The following is a 27,766-nucleotide window of genomic DNA, read 5'->3' on the forward strand; positions in this document are numbered from 1 at the left end:
AGAGATACTAGCAGGAATTTCACTTTGATCATATTCATACAATCTTTATGCAGTGTCATGATAACAGAACATTATGCTGCAGAAACCATAGCTGTTCTAATAATCTAAACATTTTCTTACCTTGGTCCTGTTTAACTCAATGGGACTTACCTGAGTAGAGAAACACTGTAAACCTACTGAGATTTTTTTTAAGCTGAAGCCTTTTCAAGGGTTCACTAGTTTCAGTCCAGTTTGCTTTTGTCTTTTTCTTGAGGTACCTCATGCAAAGAGTTGACAGTCACCTTCAGGAACCTGAAACTGAGCATATAAACCGCTTCTAGGAGCCTCCGGCATATTTCAGTAATTGAAAACTTTTTAAAACCAATCAACTCCTTCTCTCATGCACTTGCTAGTGTTAACAGCAGCATGATTCAAGGACTATGCAGTCTTCGCCTTCATTATTTTTTTGGAAAAATCATTGTAGTTTCATATCTTTCTCTGTTAGGAAGAAAGTTTAACATAAATCAGTGATGTGCTTGGGGATTTGATTACAGTACTAGATAGTTGTGGCTTCTGCTTGGCACCCAAACACTTGTTGTTTGGTATCTGAGAAAAGTGCCTTACTCCTGGTATATTGATAAGGCCATGCCCACAGGGTGCTCCATTGCATGTGCTGCCTTTGAAACATTTATCACCTTCTTGGGAGTGGGCACTCATGCACAGGTCGGGTTCGCATTTGGTGACTCATTATTTGGATGATATTCTAATGACTGGCAACTTGTTACTGCACCCTTCCAATCTCTAGTATTGGAATTAGGTGTCCCACTGGTTACAGAGAAGACCAAAGGCCGTGCTACACAATTACTTTACTTTGGCATTGAATTGGATATGGAGACTCAGCCCTCCAGGCTCCCAGAGCAGAAGCTAGTAGCCCTTAGAGATCTTGTATCACAATTCTGCAAAAAGAAGGCTACCCTGTGCCAGGTGCAATCCTGTTTCTGTCTTTTATTCTGCCTGCTTTATTTAACATATAATTTACTAAATGTTATTTTAGCCTTGGAGAATATTATATCAGCTTCTTTAATTCATTTGTATGTCAATATCCTTTGGCTTTCAGCATACCTACCGCTAATTATATATTCCCATTTGCATTGTTTACTGGGGCAAGAACAGTTTAGGGCACACATAAAACACTCCTATTGTCATCATGAATTATCACTGCTCTTTGCTTTTGTTTGCTCTCCTGCAGATATATATGTTTAATTTCAGTTCTGTGTGACAGAGAAAAAACACTCTTAGTAAAGTTCTATGCTGTGTTCAAACTAAGTGAGTGCCAGAATGTGATGGTTATGTTGTTGTTGTTTAGTCATTTAGTGGTGTCCGACTCTTTATGACCCCATGGACCAGAGTATGCCAGGCACCCCTGTCCTCCACTGCCTCCCGCAGTTTGGTCAAACTCATGCTGGTAACCTCGAAAACACTATCCAACCATCTCATCCTCTGCCGTCCCCTTCTCCTTGTGCCCTCCATCTTTCCCAAGATCAGGGTCTTCTCCAGGGAGTCTTCTCTTCTCATGAGGTGGCCAAAGTACTGGAGCCTCAGCTTCAGGATCTGTCCTTCCAGTGAGTACTCAGGGCTGATTTCCTTAAGAATGGATAGGTTTGATCTTCTTGCAGTCCATGGGACTCTCAAGAGTCTCCTCCAGCACCATAATTCAAAAGCATCAATTCTTCGGCGATCAGCCTTCTTTATGGTCCAGCTGTCACTTCCATACATCACTACTGGGAAAACCATAGCTTTAACTATACGGACCTTTGTTGGCAAGGTGACATCTCTACTTCTCAAGATGCTGTCTAGGCCTGTCATTCCCCTTCTCCCAAGAAGCAGGCGTCTTTTAATTTTGTGGCTGCTGTCACCATCTGCAGTGATCATGGAGCCCAAGAAAGTAAATTCTCTCACTGCCTCCATTTCTTCCCCTTCTATTTGCCAGGAGGTGATGGGACCAGGGGCCATGATGTTCGTTTTTTTGATGTTGAGCTTCAGACCATATTTTGCGCTCTCCTCTTTCACCCTCATTAAAAGGTTCTTTAATTCCTCCTCACTTTCTGCCATCAAGGTTGTGTCATCTGCATATCTGAGGTTGTTGATATTTCTTCCGGCAATCTTAATTCCGGCTTGGGATTCATCCAGCCCAGCCTTTCGCATGATGAATTCTGCATATAAGTTAAATAAGCAGGGAGACAAAATACAGCCTTGTCGTACTCCTTTCCCAATTTTGAACCAATCAGTTGTTCCATATCCAGTTCTAACTGTAGCTTCTTGTCCCACATAGAGATTTCTCAGGAGACAGATGAGGTGATCAGGCACTCCCATTTCTTTAAGAACTTGCCATAGTTTGCTGTGGTCGACACAGTCAAAGGCTTTTGCATAGTCAATGAACTCTCTAGCTTTCTCCATAATCCAGTGCATGTTTGCAATTTGGTCTCTGGTTCCTCTGCCTCTTCTAAATCCAGCTTGCTCTTCTGGGAGTTCTCGGTCCACATACTGCTTGAGCCTTCCTTGTAGAATGGTTATATAGAAGGGGGAAAAAACCTTATTCTGTGGCTGTATCTGTGTTGTGACTCAGTAATTGAGACATTCTCTTGTGGACTGGTAACTTGTTAAAAAATAGGAAGCAGAGGGTGGAGTGAACAATTCTCAATGAATACAGCCTGATTTCCAACTATTGTTAATGTTTTCATATATATAGCATCAGAGCAGTGCCGTGCATTGGTTAGCTGCACTGCCACCTTACCAACTGATACTGGTTTATACTCTTCTGAATTAGTTTAGAAAAACCGCACCAAACTATTTTAATAAAAGAAGGACAAATCTCTTCCAACTCTATGTACAGTTCTTGGTCAGTGGAGGAGTGGAGCATATAGGCAAGGGTTAATTCATCCTGGAGGCACACTCGAAAGGAACTTTGGGAAGTGGGGAAAAAACATTTTTAGTGGCTAGCCTTAATGGGAAGTAACCTTCCACTAACTTCCAGTCTTGACTCTGCCTCTAGGTGGTTAGCAGAGTAGGCACAAATATAGAGAGGGCAAATTATTTTTCTTCTTTGGATTACTTAGTATAATAATTTGTTAATCACGTGCTTCTAATTTTTGTTTAAACAGCAGCAACAACCCATGTCCCTATTTGCCCCATAATCTCTCTTTTCACAAGAGTATGGACAGCAATTACAGAAGCTTTTATGCTCACATAAAACTCCTTCTGAGACACTCTCAATGTGCATTCTCTACTTCTTGGCAACTGAAAGAAGCAAGCCTTCCAAAAGACCGACTTCCACTATGTACACTTAAGCCACCAAAGCGAGAGAAGGATGAATATAGACTTTCAGCCAACTGATTTTCCAGCTTTGTCAGGGATTCTCAAATTAAACCCCCATGCTGAAACCTAAACAGAATTAATATTCTTCGTCAAATATATCCGGCCTCGTCTTTTGTAGGAAAGTTTCCTTCACCCACTCATTTCCTCCTTTAAAAAAAGAGAGAGTTGTAAGATTCTGAAACTTGAATCTTTTTACCAAACTATGGATCTGTCCACACTCCCGTTTGTCACATGATTCCAAGTCATGGGTTCCAGAGGGGTTTGCTGCCTTCTTTCCCCTCATCTTTTGCAAGTGGCAGCAGGAGGAACAGAAGTTGTGGGCAGGTAAGGAAAGAAGAGGATGGGAGCTTTCCCCTTTTGTTCTCCATCACCCTAACATACCAGTTAACATTGAACAGATCAGTTCACTCTGCAGAAATGTAAGGAAGTACCGGTACAGTATATTGTTGTTACCTTTCGGTTCAGGGACACGGTTCTCTCTGCCATCCTGCCACTTCCTCTTCTGCTGCAGTTTGCAGGGGTTAAAAGAAGGAGGTTTGTTTGGTGCTGAGGAAGAGGTCTTTTTGAGGTCGCTAGGGATTACTTTTCAGATTGCCTTAGAATAATCATTCAAGTGGGGATGTGTGGCTTGCATAATTCCCAATTTTGATTTGAAAAGAGCTTAGGAATGTTTACCTGTCTTCAAAAAATATCATTGCAAATAGAAAACCGAGCACACCCCAGGGAGAAGTATTTTAGGAAGGTTGCAGACTTCTGGAAAGCTGCAAGCCTTTTGAGTCTCTAACATCTTGTGCATGCATATGTACCATGGCAGGGGGAGACCTAGATGTAGGCGTGTTGTACATGTGCCAGGAGAAATTCAAGCCTGGTCACTGTCTCTTCTTGGGCGTCCCTCCCAGGGAAATGGCCAAAAAGCAGGGCAAGCAGGCCTTGCAAAAGTGTTTGCAAGGTTGCTGTATAAGCAACTTTACTCTCTCTCTGTGTATTTAGTCAATGAATTCTTAAATCAAACGTCTGACCAGTTCCAAGTTTGAATCAATAGTGTCACAGCTGAGCAAAAACACTGCTCAGTTAAATTAGTAGTCTTTGAGAATCAATGAGGGAAAGGGGAAGGCCAACCAATGAAGCTCAAATTCCACAATGTGTTGTTTTGTTTGCTTGTTATGATGCTCCCAGCCTTGAAGGCTTTCTATTCTTCATTAACTTTGAATAATTTCATTTCATGTCAAGCAGCTTTTCAGCTCTGCATCATCACCGTAATCAGTATTTATTGTTTTGTGGAACAAGTTGTTGCCGTTTACCATTTGTCATGTTTCCGCCTTGCTGGCTCACTCCAGTCTCTAGGCTTCAGTCTCAAATAATTAACACTGGCCTAAAGGGATTCCTGCTAAATCCACCAATTTGTATGTATGCTGAGTGACTGTTTTTCAGAGAAAGTCCTGTGTTCAATTAGTGTTACACAAACAGCAATCTTTCAGAATTGTAGATATTCTTTGTTTCTGCCTTTTCAAATAAAGAAACCATTTACCTACCGTAATCTCCCTACTCTCAAGGCGTCATACACTTGCCACATTTCCTCTCAATAGCTGAAAGGTAGCCAAGTCTGTATGAACAAAAACAAAATCTCACAGGCCAGGATTCAAAGAACCGCATAACTAATGCTGCCTGCCCAGCAGGGATTTGGGACTGTATTTCTGGAATAACAGCTCTCCCCCTTGCTTTTTATATTAAGAGGCGTGCCAACAGCAGTTGTAATATGCTATGGGGAGCACTTTGGGTGGCTTCGAGACCGAAATTGCTGACCCCACTTGGCCATGCAAACAACCTGTATCTGTTTACATCCCACAATCAAAGAATCCTCTGGTACCTTAAAGATAAATTAATTTATTGTCACTTAGGTTTCATAACCATGCCTTGATTCTGAAACAAATGTAGAATTCTGACTAATTGCTTACGTAACTGATATGCAAATACAGCTCCTGATTTTATAAGTGACATAAATTCCAAATCACATGCTATTTGGAAATGTGTTAGCATTTAACCAATGGCCCATTTAGATGATGAAAAGCTACCCAGTAGAAATGACTGCAGTAAACAATAGGAAAGGAAGACATAACCTTTCTCTGCCTGTCATGCTAGATCAGGGGTCAGCAACCTTTTTCAGCCACGGGCCGGTCCACCGTCCCTCAGACTATGTGGTGGGCCGGACTATATTTTGAAAACAAATATGAACGAATTCCTGTACCCCACAAATAACCCAGAGATGCATTTTAAATAAAATGACACATTCTACTCATGTAAAAACACGCTGATTCCCAGACCCTCTGGGCCGGATTGAGAAGGCGATTGGGCCGCATCCGGCCCCTGGGCCTTAGATTGCCAACCCCTGTGCTAAATAGAAGTGAAGTTGATAATGCTTTTGCTGCAGGAAGATAAGCCTTATAGTTACTCAGTTTGCTGAGCTGTTGTACTAATTAGTGCTGTAGAAGAAGAATGTCAGAAACTGGAGTTTAGAAATACACCCCCCCCCCTTTCACAAATATCAAGCATATTGTGATCTGGGTCAAAAAAAAAAAAATTAAATTTGGCCCAGTTTATAAGCTGTGACCATTCTTCCAAGTTTCCTCTTCCATTTACTCAAAATTTATCTTCTGGCTGCATTGGTAAGAAGGGGAAGACAGATAAGAAATGATTTTAGGCTTTCCTTAGGTCCTGAAGCAGAGTTGAGTGTCCTGCTTTAATGTCACACAGGTGAGGAAATCTGGAGAGACATGAGGAGGAGGCAGTTGAGAGGGAAGACTTCATTCGGAAGAAGACACAAAGATCTTCTCTATCAGTAGTACTAATTCTGCCTAGTAATTCATGGCTAATTTTATGTCCCCATCAGAACACTTAGATAGGAATTTCAGACGTTAGTGAGTTTGGGCATTTTCGTGCAATGCATTCATTCTTACTGGCAATATTTGGGGTGTCCATCATCTTATTCCCAGGCAGCTGCTAGTTATTTTGGATGCATTTATAAGTCCATTTTTGTCTTTGCTTTTCTTAGCAATAGGAGAGACTACCGAAATAATTTAAGGATCTGTTTGATCAAAGCTGGAAATGTGTTCTATTAGTGTTTATTTTTAGATTACTCCTTTTCGGTACCTTTAGATCACAGTCTACTGAAATGCAGTTTTTTGTTTTGAAAAAACCATGGGCAATAATTCTTTTTCTGACTGTAGCTGTTGTAATAGATGTAACAAAAGCTTTGATAGCATATTCTTCCAACAGTACTGCCTATTTTACATTTTTGCAGTGATGTACTACCACACTTAAAGCTTTACAATATTTTTCTCTCTCCAAATAATAACTCAAATTCTTTTCTCAAAAAGATGACTATTTCAATTAAGCTCATATTTCAGTTAAGCTCTTGTATCTTCAGACTTTCTCCACCTGCCTTTGTTTAAATACTCTTCTTCCACCCCACTTTTGAATTTTTGACATGCTAGCTCTAACCTGAAGATTTTTGGGCTTTTGACTTCTAGGTAGTTTTGTGATTAGCTGGCTTGCACAAACAGGAAAAATGAGTATAGAGTGTTTAAAGATTTTGACAGGTATAAAAGGTCACCTATTTGTTTATTGGCTTGAGCAACACTGAGAGCTGATGATGAGGTGTCTCTTGTGTATGAACCTAGCCGCTGTTGCCGACACTGTTAAACTTGAGGCACCTCCAGAATTTTGAGCATTTAAAAAATATTTACTGCAATTAAAAATAGGACTCAACAAGAGTTTCTGAAAATATTTGAAATATTTACATTTGTAATATTTCAAAACATATGTATAGTGTTTGTAAAAATGGTTAACATCTGTGCAGTATAGTTTTACTTTTTTTGATTAAAGCCTGAATAGGAATAGATTTGGAATCTTAAGATGGGATGGTTTTTATGATAATAGCTTTCAGTTGGTGAACCCTCCCCAGCAGCCTTCCTTGTTTCTTAGGGATCCTTTGTGCAATTTGTGTTTTTGTATCTAGGTAAGTGTGTACGAAAACCTGTTCCCATAGAAAAAATATATTTTAAGTTCTAGTGAATTAGATGTTTCATTAATAAATTGGAAGTATACAAGACCATAAGGACGGCACAGTGGAGCGTGTGAGAATGTGCAGAAATTTGCCTACTGTACAAAGGGAAAATGTACACTAATCGATCTTCTGGCTGCTTTAGCCTGTGGCCCTGCCCACCTCCACAGGCATGTGGTGTCCAGAAGGACATATGGCCACCAGGCTGATGTAGGACATAGCAGGTTACAACCAGCACAGTATCCCTTGGTTAGTAGTCCAATAACCAGCACAGGACTTGGTCAATAGCAGGCATAGGCAAACTCGGCCCTCCATATATTTTGGGACTACAACTCCCATCATCCCTGTCCACTGGTCCTGTTAGCTAGGGATGATGGGAGTTGTAGTGCCAAAACATCTGGAGGGCCGAGTTTGCCTATGCATGGTCAGTAGTCTCACCACAGCTCGTTCTATACTCCTGGTGCCTTATAGCACAGAAAGTTTGTCTTCTTTTTCCACCATTCAGCACCGGCCAACTGTGAAGGAAGCCTAATGAAAGAAGAAGAGAAGAAGAGTTTGGATTTGATATCCCGCCTTTCACCCCCTTTAAGGAGTCTCAAAGCGGCTAACATCCTCCTTTCCCTTCCTCCCCCACAACAAACACTCTGTGAGGTGAGTGGGGCTGAGAGACTTCAAAGAAGTGTGACTGGCCCAAGGTCACCCAGCAGCTGCATGTGGAGGAGCGGGGAAGCGAACCCGGTTCACCAGATTATGAGTCCACCGCTCTTAACCACTACGCCACACTGGCTGGGGGAGGAATTCCTCAGATGCTCCCTAGTAATGACTCTCATCTGTTCACTTCTCTGAGCCTAGAAAGGCATCAGTTCTCTCTAAGCTTAGTGGATTCCCCTAAATTTGTGAAGAGTTATGAATAAGAGCTAACTTTGCAGCATTTTCTGATTTTGTAGTTAACGTGTCTTTAGAATGTTTTCCTTTCTCTTCTTTAGCTCCGTTCCATCTTTTCTACGTTCACTCTCCGGTTTCAGCAACACACAGGTAACATTATGATGTTACTGCGACATATGACAGTATTCCTACACATATATTCCTTCCATGTAGGAAGAGTTGTGTGCAACGCTTGTATAGACTCATGGGCCAGTGTGTGATTTGGAAAGAGCATTGGACTTGAACTGGAGGTATTTGGCTTCAGATCCTCACTTAGTTGTGTTTGTATGCAAATCGTTGCTTGTAGCCTAACCTGCCTCACAAGCAGATGGAGTTGGTTTTTATTGGAGATTGTAAGCTGGGGAAATAATTCCATATTCCCTGTTGCAATATATTGTGCTTTGAGTACTGGGAAAATATAATATCTACGAAGACGAATTGGCTTCTTGAAGGGCATTTGAAAACCATACAACGAAGGAACAAAATGGCTCATTTGTTCTTCCACAAACAAATTCAGTCTGTCTGTGACTAAACAAGAAGTCAGTGATGTAAGGGTTTACAGTTGCTCCTGTATGCAGACTGGCAGCAATGAATTGTCTCTATAATAAGAAGTTGTTGTAGTCTACATAGCTGCAATTGCTTGGAATAAGGACTACAGAATATATTAAGTTCTGATGGAATGAGTACCATACATCTACAAATCCACTTATTCGTTCACCAGAGATGTGCACCTAGAAATACTGGACACCCCCACAGTACATAATATTCTCCCTTGTTTTTGCTTGCACAGAGCTTTAGGAAAAGGAGGAAGAGGTATGAACCTTGTTATGTGCTGAAATTCTCACCCTGGGCCAGCAGGGGGATACTGTAGATAGTTTTCAATCAAGTCCACATGTGCAAATAAGGGACTGAAAGTGACGTTCAGTGATTGGATAGTTACAGAAAGTGGTTACTGTTGTATTGTAGTGGAGCTCTATATAAGCAGACTGGTTGAACCCTTCAGTTGAGTTCTGTTCTGGCTTGTGAATAAACAAGAGCTGTTTGAAGAATCGCTGTGTCGTCTGATATGTTCACCCACAGCTTAACAAACCTCTCATGCTCTTTCTCACCTCCTTACTTCAGCATGTAACTCATTTATCCTTCCCTTTTTTCTTTCTTTTTTTGTATTTTCAAAACTGCGGGCTTCCAGCCAGGATTTGTTATTTTTATTAATTGAATCACTGTACAACTGCTCGTTATTCAAGGGCTTTATATATATATTATCCTGATCACCACCACCCCAATCCATGTGTGCTTGCCAGAGGATTTGGGGAAGGGTTTGGGATGTAGGTGATGCTGTGCTCTAAACCACTGACCCTCTTGGGCTTGCCGATCAGGTTGGCAGTTTGAATCCCCACGACGGGGTGAGCTCCTGTTGCTTGGTCCCAGCTCCTCCCAACCTAGCAGTTCGAAAGCATGCCAAAAAGTGCAAGTAGATAAATAGGTACCGCTCCGGCAGGAAGGTAAACGGCGTTTCCGTGCGCTGCTCTGGTTCACCAGAAGCGGCTTAGTCATGCTGGCCACATGACCCAGAAAAACTGTCTGTGGACAAACACCGGTTCCCTCAGCCTGTAAAGCGATATGAGTGCCGCAACCCCAGAGTCGTCTGCGGCTGGACCTAACTGTCAGGGGTCCTTTACCTTTGGGAATGGAAACAAGCACGAATAGAGTCTGGCTAGTAAGCCAAGCCAATATTTGTGAATCGTCGTTTGCCACCCAATTAAAAATGCATTAATCAGCAACTTTCACCAACCACTGGTCACTCAAAGAGCAATTGTAAAATTGCATACATTTGAATGAACTAATAAATTAAACAAGATCTTCATTTTCCAGTGGGAGTAGTGGCAAGTTTTGACAAGAGAGCTGTACCTTTGTTAGAAAAAAGAAGGACAGCCCGTTTAAAAACAACAACAGGGAACTTGGACTGACAACACTTGCTATTTTCCATGAGATTGCGTTTGGGCATTCCTCCGGACATCATTGCCAAGAAGCCTCTGTCAGTCAAAATGGAAAGAACTAAAGACTCCCTGGACAGTGTGCTAAGTGTGCACACAGCAGAATGCTTAATGTGGCATGCTTTGGCTGTCAAACAGCAATTTTACAATTCATTTGGAAGCATCACTTTAGCCCCTGTGGCTGTGATACCCAGGGGTCCCAGGCTTTCGTAAGGCCCATAGAAATGTAAAGGGGACTTCTTGCTGCAAAAGTACAAAGCCCGCAGAGAGGAAATGAAAAGGGTGGTTTTGAAGCAAAGCAGATAATACTGGATCCAAAAATAGTCTTTCTGGAATGTTGTTTCTCTGAAGAAGTGCTGAGCCATGTCCATAGAGACTTGCAAATGACAAGTTATCAATTTATTTAATTAAACACAACCTTTCATGTTAAACGCCTTTGATGGGTCAATACTCCAGCTTCAGCCATCTTTATAGCTTCTCCCTTGAATTGGATAAGTCATTTTAAATCGGGCATGGATTTAAAAATAGTTTAAAGCAGGACTCTCTGAAAAATAGAAGCAATATCTTATGATTATAATTCTAAAGTCAACTTACTGAAGTTTATTCTGGGTGACTTGAATGTGTTGATTTCAATTTTTTCATACATATAATAGTTTTGACTAAGCAGCAGCTCACATGCAAATGTGAATGCTTCAGTATAATTTAAAGAAATGGGTTGGGTGGGTGGTGTTTCAAAAATACGAAAAAAAAAACAAAAACCCAAAGACTCAAGACTATTAGACATTACTTTAAAAAAATAGATATGTTCACTGGAGAAAATGAAGATGAAGTTAAAGTCAGTATTGTGTGAAATAGAATCACAAGGAGAAAATTAAAAGGAAACATCCTGAACTATATAAGTTTAGGAGAAGAACCATTAGGAAAATTGGCCTTGCACTGATGTTTTCGTTGACTGTGGGCTTTTATAAATTAAATTATCTGGCTCGGTGTTGATTTCTGAAGTAAAATAATCTCCTCCTGATTAATGTGTATGTTAATTGCCTTTGGAAAAAAAAGTTTTTAACAGCACAATTAGGAAAATCTGATTGTCAGATTGTGAGCTGATGTACCCCAATGCATCTCTATAGAAGTAAATGAAGCAGTTACTAGTTATGTTTGTTTAACAGGAACCTACGCAGGGCAATATCCAGCTAAGTCATACTCGCAGCAGACCCATTGAAATCAAATGACTTAAGTGAGAATTGGTTATCGCACACAGTTTAAAATACAGAACAGCAAATTAACATCTTTATACTTTGGCTATGAAAGATTTCCCAGAAATGTAAATTGGACTGGACAAAGTCAACATAACTGAGGAGGCACATAGAAATTCTGCTTTAAGAATGCAGGAGCAATTCCATGGCTTTGTTATGAGGCTATTACTTCGGTTCTGAGGTGAGCTGTTTCGGAAACAACACTTGTGCAGGTCTTCAATACGTGGTCTAGCTTGCACTGAGAAGATAAATATATGGCTGGAAGATGGTGGTGCCCTGATGGACGGATGCTGTTCCTCTCACAATTTCATGAGCAGTTTTGCAGCTCTCTCTCCCCCCCCCCCCCGTTTAGGCAAAGGGCAAAGGAACCCCTGACCATTAGGTCCAGTCGTGGCCGACTCTGGGGTTGCGGCGCTCATCTCGCTTTATTGGCCGAGGGAGTAGGGTGCAGCTTCCGGGTCATGTGGCCAACATGACTAAGTCACTTCTGGCGAACCAGAGCAGCGCACGGAAACGCCGTTTACCTTCCCGCCGGAGCAGTACCAATTTATCTACTTGCACTTTGACATGCTAAATAAATCAAAGACAAAGCATAAATATAGCTCCCTAAAAATGTTAGAAGTGGGCATCTCACCTGAAGCATGGGAAGACTGATGTCAGCACAGAGTCTGATTGACAGATAGTATTTCTTGTCATACAGACCAAGTCGCAAGTGACTTCTTTTTAAGTACTGTATCTGCTTCCACCAGGCTAATGTTGTGCTTTGTAAGTTTAGTTTATCTCTTCTGTGTCCTGCCGAGGTCTTCTAGAACAGTGCTGAACAACATACCTATGGTTTACTTTGAAGCAAGTTGAATAAAATGTCATTCTTTTAAATCAAAAGACTAACACATTTGTCTGCTCACAATATTAACACATGGTGAGCAGGTGGAGTCCCACAAGGCTGTTCAGAGAAAGGAATTTACAAGGAGTGCAGCTTTATTTTTCAGATTACTTCTATCTCCTTGGATGTCTTACTAAACCATGGGGAACCTCAGACCTGGGAGCTGAATGGGGCCATCTCAAACTATCTATCTGGCCCTTGGGACTCTCTCCAACCACACCCCTATTGATCCTTAATTGCATGCTGCTTGAATGGAGCCTTTTTTGTTTTTCATCAGAATATGTCAATAATAATAATAATAATAAATTTATTTATACCCCGCCCTCCCCGGCCAGAGCCAGGCTCAGGGTGGCTAACAACAGTAAAATTACAGTAAAAACATAATAGGGGGGAGAAACCCAATTTAAAATACAGGTTAAAATGCAATTTAAAATGCAGCCTCATCAAAACCATAAGGGGAGGCAAACATAATCATCAGACTGAGTCTGAACCGAAGGCCAGGCGGAACAGCTCTGTCTTGCAGGCCCTGCAGAAAGATGTCAAGTCCTGCAGGGCCCTAGTCTCTTGTGACAGAGTGTTCCACCAAGTCGGAGCCAGTACTGAAAAGGCCACGGCCTTAGTTGTGACGAATCTAACCACCTTGTGACCTGGGACCTCAAAAATGTTATCATTTGTGGATCTTAAGGTCCTCCGCGGGGCATACCAGGAGAAGCGGTCCCCTAAGTACGTGGGTCTTAGGCTGCTTGAATAATGTCCCTCACTTCCCAGGATGAAGAATATTGAGGGCTGTGTTTTAGAAACTAGCCTACTGTGCAAAGCTAACATTTGCATTAATTGCTCCATCAACTTTTGCCCCTGGCCACATCCACCTTCAGAAGCTTGTGGCCTTCTGAAGATTGCAGAGGATATTGCACAGATTGGTGCTGCTGCCACTGTCATTTTAGTTTAACCATAGTCAGGAGCATAAGAATTCCCTGGTGGGTCAGTACAGTGGCCCATCAAGTCCAGCATCCTATCCTATCATAGTGGTTGACCATATGCCTGCACTTAGCTAATCCTCTCACTCATTTCTTACTTAAAGTAAGTGTTAGGGGCAATAGGTCTGTTATGGGATGCCCTTCCTTCTAAAAACACGGTAAAACTTCAAACATTAAAAACTTCCCTAAACAGGGCTGCCTTCAGATGTCTTCTAAAAGTCAGATAGTTGTTTTTTCCTTGACATCTGATGGGAGGGCGTTCCATAGGGCGGGTGCCACCACCGAAATGACCCTCTGCCTGTAGTTTAGCAACCTCTGGGGAGCCAACAGTTCCCCACTCTTGGTATACCATTTGCTGTGTTTTTACACCTGCTGATGTGGTATGGTGGCATTGAATTAAGGTATTTATTGTTTTACGTGGGTTATTTTACTGTGTTTGTACTCCCACCTTGGGATAAATTTCCAATGAAGTAAATCTGTATGTGAATCGGCATGTGAATCTGCATACAGGCAGGTAAAGCTTCTGACCCAAGTTGTGCAAGTTTGCTTGTTTGCATTCTCATGCGTTCTCTTCTAATTTCAGAACAATACTGCAAGCATAGCCCCCCCACCCCCGTTAGTTACCATCAAAATGAAATGTGGTTTGTACAGTCTCTACGATAGACCCTTCATTTTAGTATTGCAGATAAAAGCTTTAAAACAAGATGGCCAGCAGGTGTCAGGTGCAGTTAAATGCTTCGGACAAAGATTCTGCTCATATATTATATGTCATACCTCAGTTTAAATTCTGCTGGCCAGTAGTTAGAGAGAGATCCGTACATGCAGAGAAAGGGCATATTCAGTCCGAAGTCTGCTGTGTTGACTTCATGAGCAGAATGGTGTGCGTTTCATTTTTTAAAAATTGTTTCATTCACATTTTTGCCTTACTACCATCATTTGGGACATGAATTGTTTTTGTTTCTAAGTTTCACATTGCCTGGTGATAGTTTTGTGCAGCTGAGTACATAACTGAAAATAGGCAAGATAGCAACAGGAATTGCAGTATTTCACGGTGAACATTAATGGATGAGTCAATTCATTAAGTGGCAATTTTGTCTTAAGTCATTGTGCCCTAAAAAGAGAGAGAGACAGAGCTAAGAAAAATTATAGTCATTTGCGGATTTCCTAAACATTAATATTCTATCCCTGCATCATTGCTGCTGTTAATTGATCACCCTTTATCAGATTTCTCACTCAAGAAAGGAAAGCTTATGAAGTTAAATCTGTATTGGTAGAGAACATAGAAAAGCTTCGAGCACAGTATGTTTTTGAGTATTTCGATGTTTGGGGTGTTTTGTACTTGATAAAAGCAGTATCGCAATTGTCTTATTCAACCAAATCCTGTTCCTATGTGCATGGAATTATCATTTTTAAAATGAATTATTTTGTACTATTTTTGATAGGTTATTTTGCAGTATTCTTGTTAAATTTCTTGTTAACAAATTCTTGTTAATTTCTTGTTAACTTTTTCTTTTTTTGAATGGCCCATTTCGATTCCATTGTCATGAGATCATTTTGGAATGGTGAATGTTTTATGTAAATGCTCCCTCATTTGGTAAAATCTGGTAATTTCCACATCAGTGTGTACTTAGTTCTAGAATACTACAGTGGTACCTCGGTTTACGAACTTAATCCGTTCCGGAAGTCCATTCTTAAACCAAAGCCATTCTTAAACCGAGGCACGCATTCCCTAATGAGGCCTCCCGCCGCCGGTACTCTTCCATCGTTCGGCTTCCATTCGTAGACCGAGGTAAAGCTAACCGGAACACTACTTCCGGTTTTGCAGAGTTCTTATACCGAATAGTTCATAAACAGGGCTGTTCTTAAACCGAAATACCACTGTATAATGAATGAGTGGTGAGCCACCACGGCATTTTGCTCCTTAGCTCCTCCCTAAGGATGTATTCCTGCCCAGATTGAAACCATCTGGGAAAAAAGAATTAAAAACATAGAACAGTTCCTTTGGGAATTAGACACCGAGAGCAGCTGAGGTGTTATCATGGAGACGTATGAAATTCAAAATTAGAGGGTCTCTTCTCCCCTGCTGTATTCAGTTTATGTATGTTGCAGTGATAATTCAGGTAGGTCCAGATGAGCAAAAAGTAGATAGCCCTTAATTAGGGCTGGGCGAATCATCGCGGTATATCACCAGCCAAACATTGCGGTTTGGTGATATACCAAACCTGATTCACAGCTGAGCCACTGGCTCCTGATTCACAGCTGAGCCATCACCGGTGCTCCCCCCACTTGCGCAGGAGCCAGTGCCAGGCTGGGGGGTCCTTTAACTGCTTAGCTGAGGGGAGCGGCAACCACACACTCCTCAGTCGAGCAGCTTAAAGATGCAGTGGGAGGAACCAGCTTTATCGATGCCTCGCTGGTGCAGCTGTTTTCTCCCTCTGTGCAGTGTGAGGGCAGAGTGGGATGGCAGATCCCCTCAGCGGTATATCGCTGGTGAAACCGCCACCGCTCCTGAGTCCCTCTACTAGTAAGGCTCGCTGGATGAACTCACTAGCAGAGGGACTCATGAGCGGTGGTGGTTTCACCAGTGATATACCGCTGAGTGAAGTCGACATCGCAGTCTGCTCCTCATACTGGTCCTGGGCTTACCCTTGACATACATCAGATGTGATGCTCTAGCCAGGGTCACCTCATGAAAAAGTGCTATGGCCCATCAGCCTCTGTGTGGGCCTCTCAACAGCGATACCCCTTCCCGGACCCCTCTGTGGGGTGCCCAGTTGCTAAAAATCCAAACCCAATGTCTTACCTGCCACCTAAGCCTGAGGGCTAAGCGCTGGCACACCACCAACCCTTGAAGTAAACCCTGAAACCACAGCTGCTGGATGCATCCAACTGTACCTGGAAATCCTGCTACTTGACCTGCCAAGACACACAGTTGTCTCTTGTGCATTGCAGATTTTGGGTGAGATATTTACTGAGACCTTTTACAGATGCCATATCACATTCCGATTGGTGTACTGTTGCTCACAGGTACCATGTTGGGAACCCCTGGTTCATAACTAAGGCTGCATCGAGACTCCTTAGGTTGTAGCTGTAATCCAGATTATTATATATATGGGGGGGGGGGGGAGAGTCACTGACAGTAGTGAGAGTCCTTAACTGGTTTCAGTGTTCTATTAGTATTTCCATACATTATTCCAACATTTCTGGTAAATGTTACTTATAAATAAAGCACATTGTCACAATATAATTCTTGAAATATTAAACAGTTGACAGCAGTGAGAATTGTTAATGCATCAAAGATGCGATGCTGTCAAAAATATGCAAAAATACCGTCAAGAATAAATAATATAGTGGAGGAGGAATCCATTAGAATTGCTGTCTCCAAAATACTTATTTATAGTTGCAATCTATGCAGCTGATATGCATTACAAGCCGGTAGAGGCTTTTGAAAACAACTGCTGTGTTGCAATGCTCTACAGTATATAAGTAAGAAGAAAAAAGCTGTTGCGAAGCATTTGATTTCTCCATCCTTATATTAACCTCATATGGGTGCATGTGATTTTGGATTAGAGATTGAGACTTTAATCCTGTATACGCTTAACTGGGAGCCAGTACCATTGGCGTAACATTATTATTATCTTACTTTTGAGTAGACATGCCTAGGATTGTACGGCCAATGAATGTGCATTTAATGAAGGCTTCATTTATTTGCTTGCATGCTATCTACTAAATTCCACTTTATCATTCTCTGGTTATTCCTGTCATACTGCTATTTCAGACATGGTGACAAAAAAAGCTATTCATTTTCAAAAGGTCAGTTTCTCTTGTGCTACCAATGACAAGCAGATAATTCCAGTAAGATATCTTTTAGTGTTTGTGACTGGAAGAAAAAGAATGATGCCAGCTATATAATGTGGTTGCAGCACAGGAGGCAACAAATAGATAAACCATTTTTCACAATCTGGGGTGTGCGTGTGTGTTGTGGATGTGTTTGGTGTATTAAAAAGTAGTGTGTTTCTCAACACATTTGAGTCATTTTGAGTAGAAACTTACTCTAGAGAAAATACACAACGAAGTACAGTAGAAACTTTAGAGAAAAATGCACAACATGAACACGCACTTGCAAGCTCATTTTGAATGGTCTTGAATAAACACTTGGATGTTTGTTTATACATTTATACACAAAAAGCTCTCATGTATTAATATACAGTGCATGTATATATACATTATATGGACTCTAATAAGTTGCATGTCTCCTAGCCGGGACTCTGTTAAAGCTGTCATCTGATAATCAGTTTTATACATCTTTCTGTTGCATTTGATGCATTACTTATGATTTGTCTCCTGAAACTTCCTGCATTCTTCTTTCCATTTCTGCATCTGCCATAATAATGCCAGATGCAGTATGACTTGCTATAATTAGCAATTGCTTGCTGTAAACAATTTTAATGCAAATCTACATAATTTAGATAATACATAATTTTTATTTTCTCATCTGCATGAGGCAGATTCTTAGTGTCAGTGGGCTGACGGATGTTTTGTGTTGAGGTTCTTATCAAGAAATGAAGTACTCACCTTAATGAGCTCTTCCCTGCTGAAATAAATACATTTGATACTTGAAAGCAGGAGGAACTACTATGAAAATAACCGGGAGACATCTGCAGTCTTTGGCTTGTGTTATTAACTCGTTGCGAAATTTGTAAGGGAGGGGAATAGACTGTGCTAATCTTCTGGGAAAACTTTTTGATAGACAGAGGTAAATAACAGGGGAAGAGTTCCCTAAAAAGGAGATTTGGTGCTCTGTACTGTTGAATCTGTGTAAACCTCGTCTACGCATACATTCCTTGAAGACTCATGCTGTCACTGTCAGTGTGACAAAACTGGCATTAGTCTGAAAATAATGACAACTGTTAAGAGACTATTCTCCAGGGAACAATGGTTTTCAATGAACTCACCAGCAGGCATCCATCAAAAGTGTGTAAGTAATAATTCTGCTGCTGTAATTGTTACAATGGAATCATTGTCCCTTGGAAGTATTGTAAGAATTCAATACGTACAGTATTTTCAGTATTATTGTATTTCATCCTATACATACTTTAAATTTTATCCGTTATAATTCCCACCCCACACAATTTCTTAAGTTTTTTTTAATCAATTGGTGTGTGTGTGTGTGTGTGTGTGTATTACTGTGATGTCACTTGCCATACATGTCCTGTATTCCTAGAAATATTTCACCAATCTTAATCCACAGAGATGAAAATAGCTGTAATAACCACTAAAGTATATTCAATACCAGATCTTAAATTGTAGATAGATAAAAGACTGTTTTCTCCACGTGCCCAGTATTTGGAAGAGAATGCAGTGCTGATGTACCGTGAAACGCGTTTAGATGACAAATTTCTGGATATGATGCAGTCCAGCTTACAATTTGAATGTGTTACTTTGCTTGTGGTCTTGGTTAAGAATATGTAACGTCTATAAGGGGAAATTATATGCTTTGATCCTATTGAATCATTTAGAATTCTTGTTGGCTGCTGGTAATATGAAAAATAGACGCTAGTAAGTATTTTTCTGCCCAACTGCTTTTACCAGGCTATGCTTTTCAGAGACCAATTCATACATGGAGCTCTTCATTTGTGTACACTGTAAAACTGTAATGTATTATGTAGTAAATGTGTTTGCAAACATATGCCGTATACGAATATTTGGGCTTAACATGTATCTTCACCTTAAGTCTTTCTGTAGGTTAGTACGATGTAATACTTGAAAGCAGCTAATTACTGCATTTCTTTCATTTCTTTGTCTCCTTCCCCCCTTTTTTTCTTTTTTGAATTTCCTCATTTTCTTATGCTTCCCAGCTTCCCTTTTGCTATTCCTTTGTTTGTGTGGTTTTAAATTTATAATATTTCTATCTGCCTTCTCATTTCAATGAAGCTTACTCTTACTCTTTGCACCCACACCCAATAAAAAGACCATAAGAGCACAAGATATAAGACTTAAAACTGACAAGCCAAAAGTCATATAAAGCAACAATCAATAGGGAGCAAAAAGGCAATTAAAAGGGTCTCAAGAATTAAGCCATCTAAGGCCCAAGAGAATGAGACAGACTATGCTTGATGTGTCAAAGAGAATGAGAAGGCACCAAACACACACCTACAGGGAGTGAGATTTGACCTTGCCACTAGGAAGGCCCCCCTCTCCAGTAGTCACATACCTAACCTCCGAAATAAGGGCCATCAAATTAGGTCTCATTTGGCAGGCAGGTCCTTTAAATACTCTTACCAACAAAGTAAGAGCAAAAATAGCTTCGGTCAGCTGTAAGGGAAGCAGTCAGTCTCAAGCAAATTTCTTCCTCAAGAAGCTTCAGAAGAAATTTCACCCAAGAAAGGTAATAGCTCAAAACATATTGAGAACGAATTCACTCTGGCAGCTAGCTTTTCCTCTTTGTTTCTGACTACCTTATATCACAAAATCAGCAGCACAAGGTGTTGTTATATGGTACATAGAAACCATTAGTGAGGATAAGTTGGCAGTCTGTGGAACACTACATTTTGCTCTGTAACTATTTCAGAGTGATCAGAAGAAGAAGGGACCTGCGTGAGAGGCAGGCCAGAATGTTTTTTTTCTCAGGGTGTGAGACAGGGGAAGAGGGAAGCTCTCCCAGGTGAGAACTGGGAGGATTCACTTCTCTATACGTGGATTGAAAATTAAGCTACAACGGAGTGCTACACATATACAACTCGCTTGCTCCGTCTCCTACTTCTTGGCGACTCAGCCAATTCCTCCTTCTCTGGAGGTGGAGACTCAGGTGCAGCCAATTCCTCTTCCTCTGGAGATTCCTCTCTGCTGGGCGTGTCCCTGACACCTTTGACTGGACTTAACCGTCCAGGGGCCCTTTACCTAGTCCATTTTGCAATCCTTTGTTAGGGGATTTTGTCTCTTCTCTCTCTCCCAGCCCACTTTACCGTATATTTTACTGTATATTTTTTTTACTGTATATTTTTTCACCAAAGGGAAGATGATGGACTTTCTTACAGCACCACAAAACTACTGCATATAATTGAATATCCTGGGTGGCCTGGGTGGAGGAAGTGAACTAGAGCAGATAACGGCTTTGGGTCCAATCCCATATGTCCGTTCTGCTAGTTTAGCAGGCTTCCGCTTGTGGAATGGTGCTTTCTACTGCTCTCCTCTGCAGCAGATTTCGAGGGTGTGCCAGGAGAGGAGGGAAAGGAGAAGTCTCATTGCAGTGTAAAATACAACCCTTTGTGGCTAGACTACACTGCATGTAGTGATGGTGGGTAAAGAGAAAGATCAGAGTAGGAATTCTTGGCTGGTTCCGAAGAAAAGACCTTTTGGAGTCACTGGTTTATGTAACAAGCATCTGTGAAAACATAATTTGGTGAGCAGCAGGTTCCTGCAAGATGCTTTAATCTTCATAGAGAGGGCAGCTACCTCCTGAACGTCAGAGCTTCAAAGGTTATGAAGAAAAAAGTTGAAAAAGAATAATCCTAAATATTAGGGTGAATTAACTTTTTGAGACCACAAGGCCAAATACCACCCTTGGTATCATCAGTATTATTGAATTAACTTCAACGTTAGCTGCCCTAGGTCTATGCATGGTTTATGATAGTAAATTTAAGCTTGCACCAAGCTTGCTGTCCTAAATATTTTTGTGGGTTTGTTTAGTTAACACTATTTCAAAAAGTAGTTTTTAACTTGGAGGTTTAAAATGATGATCTTCTAAAAATTCATTATTTCACTATGAAATCTAGTGAGTTGCCTTATCACTTTGGAGATGGTGGGTTTTGAGGAAATTCCTTCTATTTTCTCTTTTGTGCTTAGCTATTTAAGAAATATAAACCATTTTGGTTTGTATAGAAACACCTTTTTAACAAACATTTATCTTAAATACCCTCAGCAATAAAAAACAATGGTGTCAGTGAAGTTAACTCTTTATTCAAGGAAACGAAAATAGTGCAGGCCTAGTGATCACAGCAAGTCTTCCCAGTAGGTCTTGTCCCAAGGAGACAGATGTGAGGACTGAAGGTCCCCTGTCTTCCCACCACTCTCTAAGCCTAGCAGCCTAAGGCTCTGTCATCTTCTCTCTCTGCCCTCCTCATTTCTTTGCCTGTTCTGGGAGACTAGGGCGGTGGAGAGGTGCTGGTCACAGCAGGAGGGGGTGATTCCCTGGCTTCTTCAGCAGCCTGCCTCATCTCTGTCTCCTGGTCCTGCTCCTCTCCTGCCTCTTAAGCCTGAACTTCTCTAGGCCTCAGCCTCTTCCTGCTCACCTAACCTTGTTTCCTCTTCAGCTTCTGACATCTCCTCCCAGTCTGTTCCTTCTTCTCCCTCTGATCATTCATTGTCATCCCACCACCAATCCCCTGGCTCTGAGCTTTCTTCCTCTGGTGGTTCTCTTGGGGTTGTGTGTTCCCCAGCTAGTGCCTCCCACCAGTCTTCTGAATCTGGTCAGTCCATGACATCTGTGGAAGAAGAGCCTTGGTCTCTCTCTACTTTTTGTATGCCAGAATAGACACAAAAGATGGCATCAATTCATATTATTACATAATAACGAAAGAGAAAATGAAGGGGAGACTTAAATATGTTGCTCATGAATCAGATATATTCATGATATTAACTGGTATATCCCTTGAGAAATGTGTGCCCTACGCTGAGATAGAGTTTACGCTAGACATCTTCCTGATAGATTGTTCTGTTTGATATTTGCAATTTCTGGTATGCTAGAAGGGTTGATGTGTAGGAACCTGAGATGTTCTATATATCTTGATGAAAGCTAAAATGCTGAAGTGGATGACTTGAATTAATGTTCTTTCTTTGCACTACATCTAAAACAAATGACAAGAAACAGGACACGTTAGAGGTTAAGAAATGTATTTTAGCATAAACTTTCATGGACCAGAATCCTTTTTCTTGGATGTGTAAAATGATAGGTCTCCATTTACATGGAGACAGAAGTAAAAAGTTGCTAGCCAACTAAAATTTAAAAAAGATTATTCATTGCTGCCCAGCTGTGATGAATAATAATTAAATAAAGTGAAATGCTTGTAAGCTGCGAGGAGATTGCCATTAATTTACTCAGTCGCATGCAGATAGCATTATACACTAATTATAGTAATACTAATATTAATGTAATGTTGCTTTGACCTTGCATCACACAATGTAGTATGCACATGATTTGCATAATATTTCTGCATCTTAATTAAATATTAATCTACAGAATTATATGCTGCTGGAGTGGTTAGTTAAAAGAATAACAGAAACACTCTGAGTTCCGTATTTTAACAGTGCAGCCATTTTCTCAGGGTGGATTTTAACATGCGCATGAGCCATATTATGGCTTCCATAACACAAAGGAGCATGAACCATTGTGTCAATATATAGATAAGAATTTTATAGGCCATCTGTCTCTGTGGATTTGTACTTGTAAAACCATAGATTTAAACTCATGTCTGACCTGACATCACTGTGAAGTAATATGTGGTTTTTATATCCACATCTTCCATGGAGATGGGTGCAAAGACAGTGCATTCTGCAGGCTGTCATCTTTTCATCTCAGGTCTGTGTCACTACATTACGAGGTGGCATGAAAATGCTTGTATCATCTGTTGCTTCAAGTTCCTTTGTGTGTGGGGTTATTTAGTCATTTCAGGGTAAAAGACTTAACATTTTTTTCCATGCTAAAATACTAACAATACCTTTTCCATGTATCCATAAGTCATACACTGATGCAAAGAAGAGTGATGGAGGTGGGACCAAGGATAGGAAGCATTTAACAACACATGTCTAAGAAGTTGGGAACAGCACCCAAAGGCACAACACAGCTGTGTACTCTATATACCGTATTTTTCACTCCATAAGACGCACCATTTTCCTCCTAAAAAGTAAGGGGAAATGTCTGTGCATCTTATGGAGCGAATGTGTGGTCGATCGTTGGCTCCCTTTCTGGCCCCGCCCCCTTGCCCAGGACTCCATTGTTGAATGTGCAACATGTGACTGGCTGATTAAATTATCTGTCTGGAAACTGTAGAAAGGGCTCCCTTTCCTTTCCTAAAGAAGCTGCAGAACTGTGAGTTGAACTCCATAAAAACAGAATTTTTTCCCTTTGCAAAGTAAGCTCAACAGCTTTGAGCTGATCCTCAAAAAACCTGGGCTTTTCCCCTTTGCAAAAGAAGCTGCACAATTTTGAGCTGATCCTCAAAAAACCAGGGCTTTTCCCCTTTGCAAAAGAAGCTGGACAACTGAGCTGATCCTCAAAAAAACAGGGCTTTCCCCATTCCTCCTCTAAAAACCAGGTGCATCTTATGGTCAGGTGCGTCTTATGGAGCTGCCCTGCAGCATTTCTGAAAGTGCATATAAAACGGTCCTGTTCAGTCCCCTTGGGTACCAAATATGTGATGGGGTTTCAATGAACCTTCTTGGCCCCTAGAGTTTGGTGCACATACCAGCCATACTCTCAACAGAGACACGACCAGCATCAATCTGTACATGCACATGGATGCACATTTGTAAGGCTTCTGCCACTGAGTCACGCCCCTGGCCAATGTGCAGTTTGAGTCGGCCTGAAAGAGCCCTATATTTGTACACGCTTAGACCCCAAATGAGAAGCGTGAAAGACATTCTGGTGTAATTATTTGAATTTGTGTTGGTAGTGTTGAAAATGCATTTTATTGCTACCTGGTGTGTTTTGCTATTTATAGCTTGCTGTTAATGAGGATCTGGAAGTTGTTGTTTAATCAGATTTCGCCTTCAGATCTATGCACACAGTTTCCCTGAAGTGACAGTGTACCAATGGCCAGAACAACAAACCTTTACATTGATTTAACTTCAGTGGGACTGCACACACACCCAAGATTAAGCAGTCACATATAGATGTATTTGGCTCTGAGGCTCATGTTGCTTAGCTCCGATAAAGGGGTGCAATTTTATGAAAGCAAATCAGTGCTTTTGAGTGGTGTCATACACAGCTCTTTAGACCTGCTGCGCCTCCCGTCTCTTATCTTACATGGTGGCAAGAAGTGATAACTTGCCTGTTTTAAACGAGGATAATCTAGAAGGCAGGGGGTTCCAAAGCCATTTAGTGGAGTCCTTTCTGCAGAGCAGGAATATAATTAGTTTCCAAAATCAGCTATTTCTATATTAAAAAACATTGTTTTCCTGCTTAAAAATGGTGTCAGACTGCGATTTTGAGCAAATGCCAATCATTTTCAGCTCGTTCCTATATCTGCATAAGAGCTATAGAACAAAAGATGCACATAGGAATGAAATGAAAATTAAGACACAAGAATTTAGAGGTAAAATAATGAAACAACTTTATTGTGTTTAATACAAAGCGTACAAGAATTGGGTTACAGTAAAATTGAAATCAGGGAACATGATAAAATGGAAGATACAATAAGTTTTGAAATAAGTTAACAAACTGCTGATGTTATATATGACAGAGAATGCAGGGTTTGGAGGATGTGGGGAAGTCCTTTAGATTTGATGAAAAAAGAACACGGAAATTTGTTACTCTTCTATTCTATTCTCTTATATCTATTCTTTATTCTTTTTTCTGTATTTCTTAAAATAAATAAAAAATATTATAAAAAAAAAAGATGCACATAGGAAGTCCCCACTATTGCACTCTCTGTCTCTTGCTCACTCACTGATTGGTCAGAGGTTTATTTAAAGTTGAAACTGCACAGATGGGTAACAGTTTGAAAGCACAGATGGAATTCAGGAAACAGCTAGTTCGTTGGCAGAACAGCTCTATCTAATGGAAAAGAGCTGATAAGAAGAATGCAGAAACAGATACCACTAGAGACAAAATATTGACAGCCAACTGGTTACCACAAAATATACTTCTCTTGCAAACATTTTAATTTTTTTTGTAAGTAGCCTTGCACCTAAATTTCATGGTGGCAAATACCTTAACTTTTTTCAGCTCCTAAGACTTGGGACCTAGCAAATAAGAAAAGTGACAGTTCTTTAAAATACAGTAAGCCAGCAGCTTACGTGGGGGTTACATTCTGGGGATTTCACCTAAGCCAAAATCACGTATAGTTAAAACCTGTTGGGTTCCAAAGCCAGGCACTCCTGTCTTCCACTGCCTCCGCAGTTTGGTCAAACTCATGCTGGTAGCTTTGAGAACACTGTCCAACCATCTCGTCCTTTGTCGTCCCCTTCTCCTTGTGCCCTCAATCTTTCCCAAAATCAGGGTCTTTTCCAGGGAGTCTTCTCTTCTCATGAGGTGGCCAAAGTATTGGAGCCTCATCTTCAGGATCTGTCCTTCCAGTGAACACTCAGGGCTAATTTCCTTAAGAATGGAGAGGTTTGATCTTCTTGCAGTCCATGGGACTCTCAAGAGTCTCCTCCATCACCATAATTCAAAAGCATCAATTCTTGGGCGATCAGCCTTCTTTATGGTCCAACTCTCACTTCCATACATCACTACTGGGAAAACCATAGCTTTAACTATACGGACCTTTGTTGGCAAGGTGATGTCTGCTTTTTAAGATGCTGTCTAGGTTTACAACTCCATATGCTCTCCCTATTTCTAAAAAACCCCAAAACATATTCAAGTTTCAGAAGCACCTACAGTGTTTTCTCCATAGTGTTTCTCAAAGACACTGCTTTCTACTCATTTTAGCTGCACATTCAGAAACATTTATGTTCTGACTTTCAGTGGTATCCAGTATCTCTCTTTGCGTGGTTCAAATGCTGTTGCATCCCTGAAATTTCATCCCTGAGATATTTTGTGAACTAAGCCAAGACACAAAGTATTTCTCAGCTTTTTACCTAATGCACAGAAAAGTTTTTTGACCTGTCTTGCTATGTTCTTATAGAACAAAATTGTTAAGAAAATAATAATCTGCATTAATTCTCTCAGAGTTAAGAAGCAAGGTCGTGTCTTAATTTGTATTGGCTAGGCAAAGATCTGGAAACTGGCTGGAACAGCTAGCTCTGTCAAAACAAAGTATATTCCAGCTTGCACCATAAAAATCCATTATGATAAAAGGAGACCTGCATGGATGCCTTCTAGAAATGCTGATACAGTGGGGAGGGGTATACAATGCAGAATGCATGAGGGATGAACACCAGTACATAGCTTAGTGTATTCTGAAAAGCCTTAAGCTTAAGGACTTGGACATGGCTATTCCTGCCTTTGCATTTCTTCAGTAGTATCTAAAGTGAAGTTTTACATATCTCTCCCATGGGCATATTTTGTCCCCATGTCAGAGCACATGCACATTCCTTTGGGCTGTCGTTTTGTATTATGAAAGCAGTACAAAACTAGTGAGCGTCAGTGGTTCTATATGAGCATGATAAAACTATGATTTATCATCATGGAAAGAAGGCTAGGAAGAACCTTGGTTTTCCCCTCACCTACTACTAACTGCATGTCGAGGACATCAGAAGCTTTCACTTCTGTTTTCAGTAACCCTAAACTGTGTATCTGAAGAAGTGTGCATGCACACGAAAGCTCATACCAAGAACTAACTTAGTTGGTCTTTAAGGTGCTACTGGAAGGAATTTTTTTTTTGCCTAAACTGTGGTTTATCTTAAGCGTGGTCAATTGGAACATGTTACATTCAGGACCCAAGGTCAAAGTCATGACCACAGAATCCAGTAGTGATCAACAGGGTTGGAGGCTACTTTATCACCAGCTAAGACTGCAAGAAGATCAAACCTATTCATTCTTAAGGAAAATCAGCCCTGAGCGCTCACTGGAAGGACAGATCCTGAAGCGGAGGCTCCAATACTTTGGCCACCTCATGAGAAGAGAAGACTCCCTGGAAAAGACCCTGATGTTGGGAAAGATGGAGGACACAAGGAAAAGGGGACAACAGAGGACGAGATGGTTGGACAGTGTTCTCAAAGCTACCAGCATGAGTTTGACCAAACTGCGGGAGGCAGTGGAAGACAGGCGTGTCTGGCATGCTCTGGTCCAGGGGGTCACGAAGAGTCGGACACGACTAAACAACTAAACAACAAGCAGCCAGACCAAGTTGGAGCATGCTGCTGGACATCAGGAGACAACAGACTCTGAGGCAGACAGGAGTCTTCAGGGTTGCCCCTTACATTTTTTCAGTTCTCCACAAGGCAGCAGAGTCTGGGAGAGGTGTTCTGAGGGCAGAGGCTTAAGTTTGGGTTGCCTTTGTGCAACAAAAACGGGAACTCCTAAAAAGACCCCCCCCCAACCTTTTACTTTTGTAGGTCTTAGTGAGACTCTGGAACTTTTACCAGTACTTTTAATATACAGCTGTTTGGAATTAGGGTAGTTAAGTGGCTATAACTGGCTTCAGCTGATTGATTTCATG

The 27,766-nt window shown here is 41.0% G+C and overlaps 1 protein-coding gene and 1 long non-coding RNA gene across 5 annotated transcripts in view; one reads left to right on the forward strand and one right to left on the reverse strand.

Moving 5' to 3' along the window:
• Window positions 1–27,766, forward strand: part of TAFA2 (TAFA chemokine like family member 2) — a 141,508-nt gene that overhangs the window by 20,468 nt on the left and 93,274 nt on the right. The gene's annotated exons all lie outside the window — the stretch shown is intronic.
• On the reverse strand, window positions 10,670–16,264 carry LOC310825688. Of its 2 annotated transcripts, XR_014555443.1 has the most exons (4): window positions 16,249–16,264; window positions 14,220–14,556; window positions 12,220–12,401; window positions 10,670–10,876 (listed from the first exon to the last, which is right to left on the reverse strand). It is a non-coding gene; the product is annotated as an uncharacterized lncRNA (long non-coding RNA). The 2 variants fall into 2 exon arrangements; XR_014555444.1 differs by lacking the exon at window positions 14,220–14,556 and having other exon boundaries at window positions 10,675–10,876.

The sequence above is a fragment of the Podarcis gaigeae genome, assembly GCF_964106915.1.
Source record: "Podarcis gaigeae genome assembly, chromosome: 10".
NCBI lineage: Eukaryota > Metazoa > Chordata > Lepidosauria > Squamata > Lacertidae > Podarcis > Podarcis gaigeae.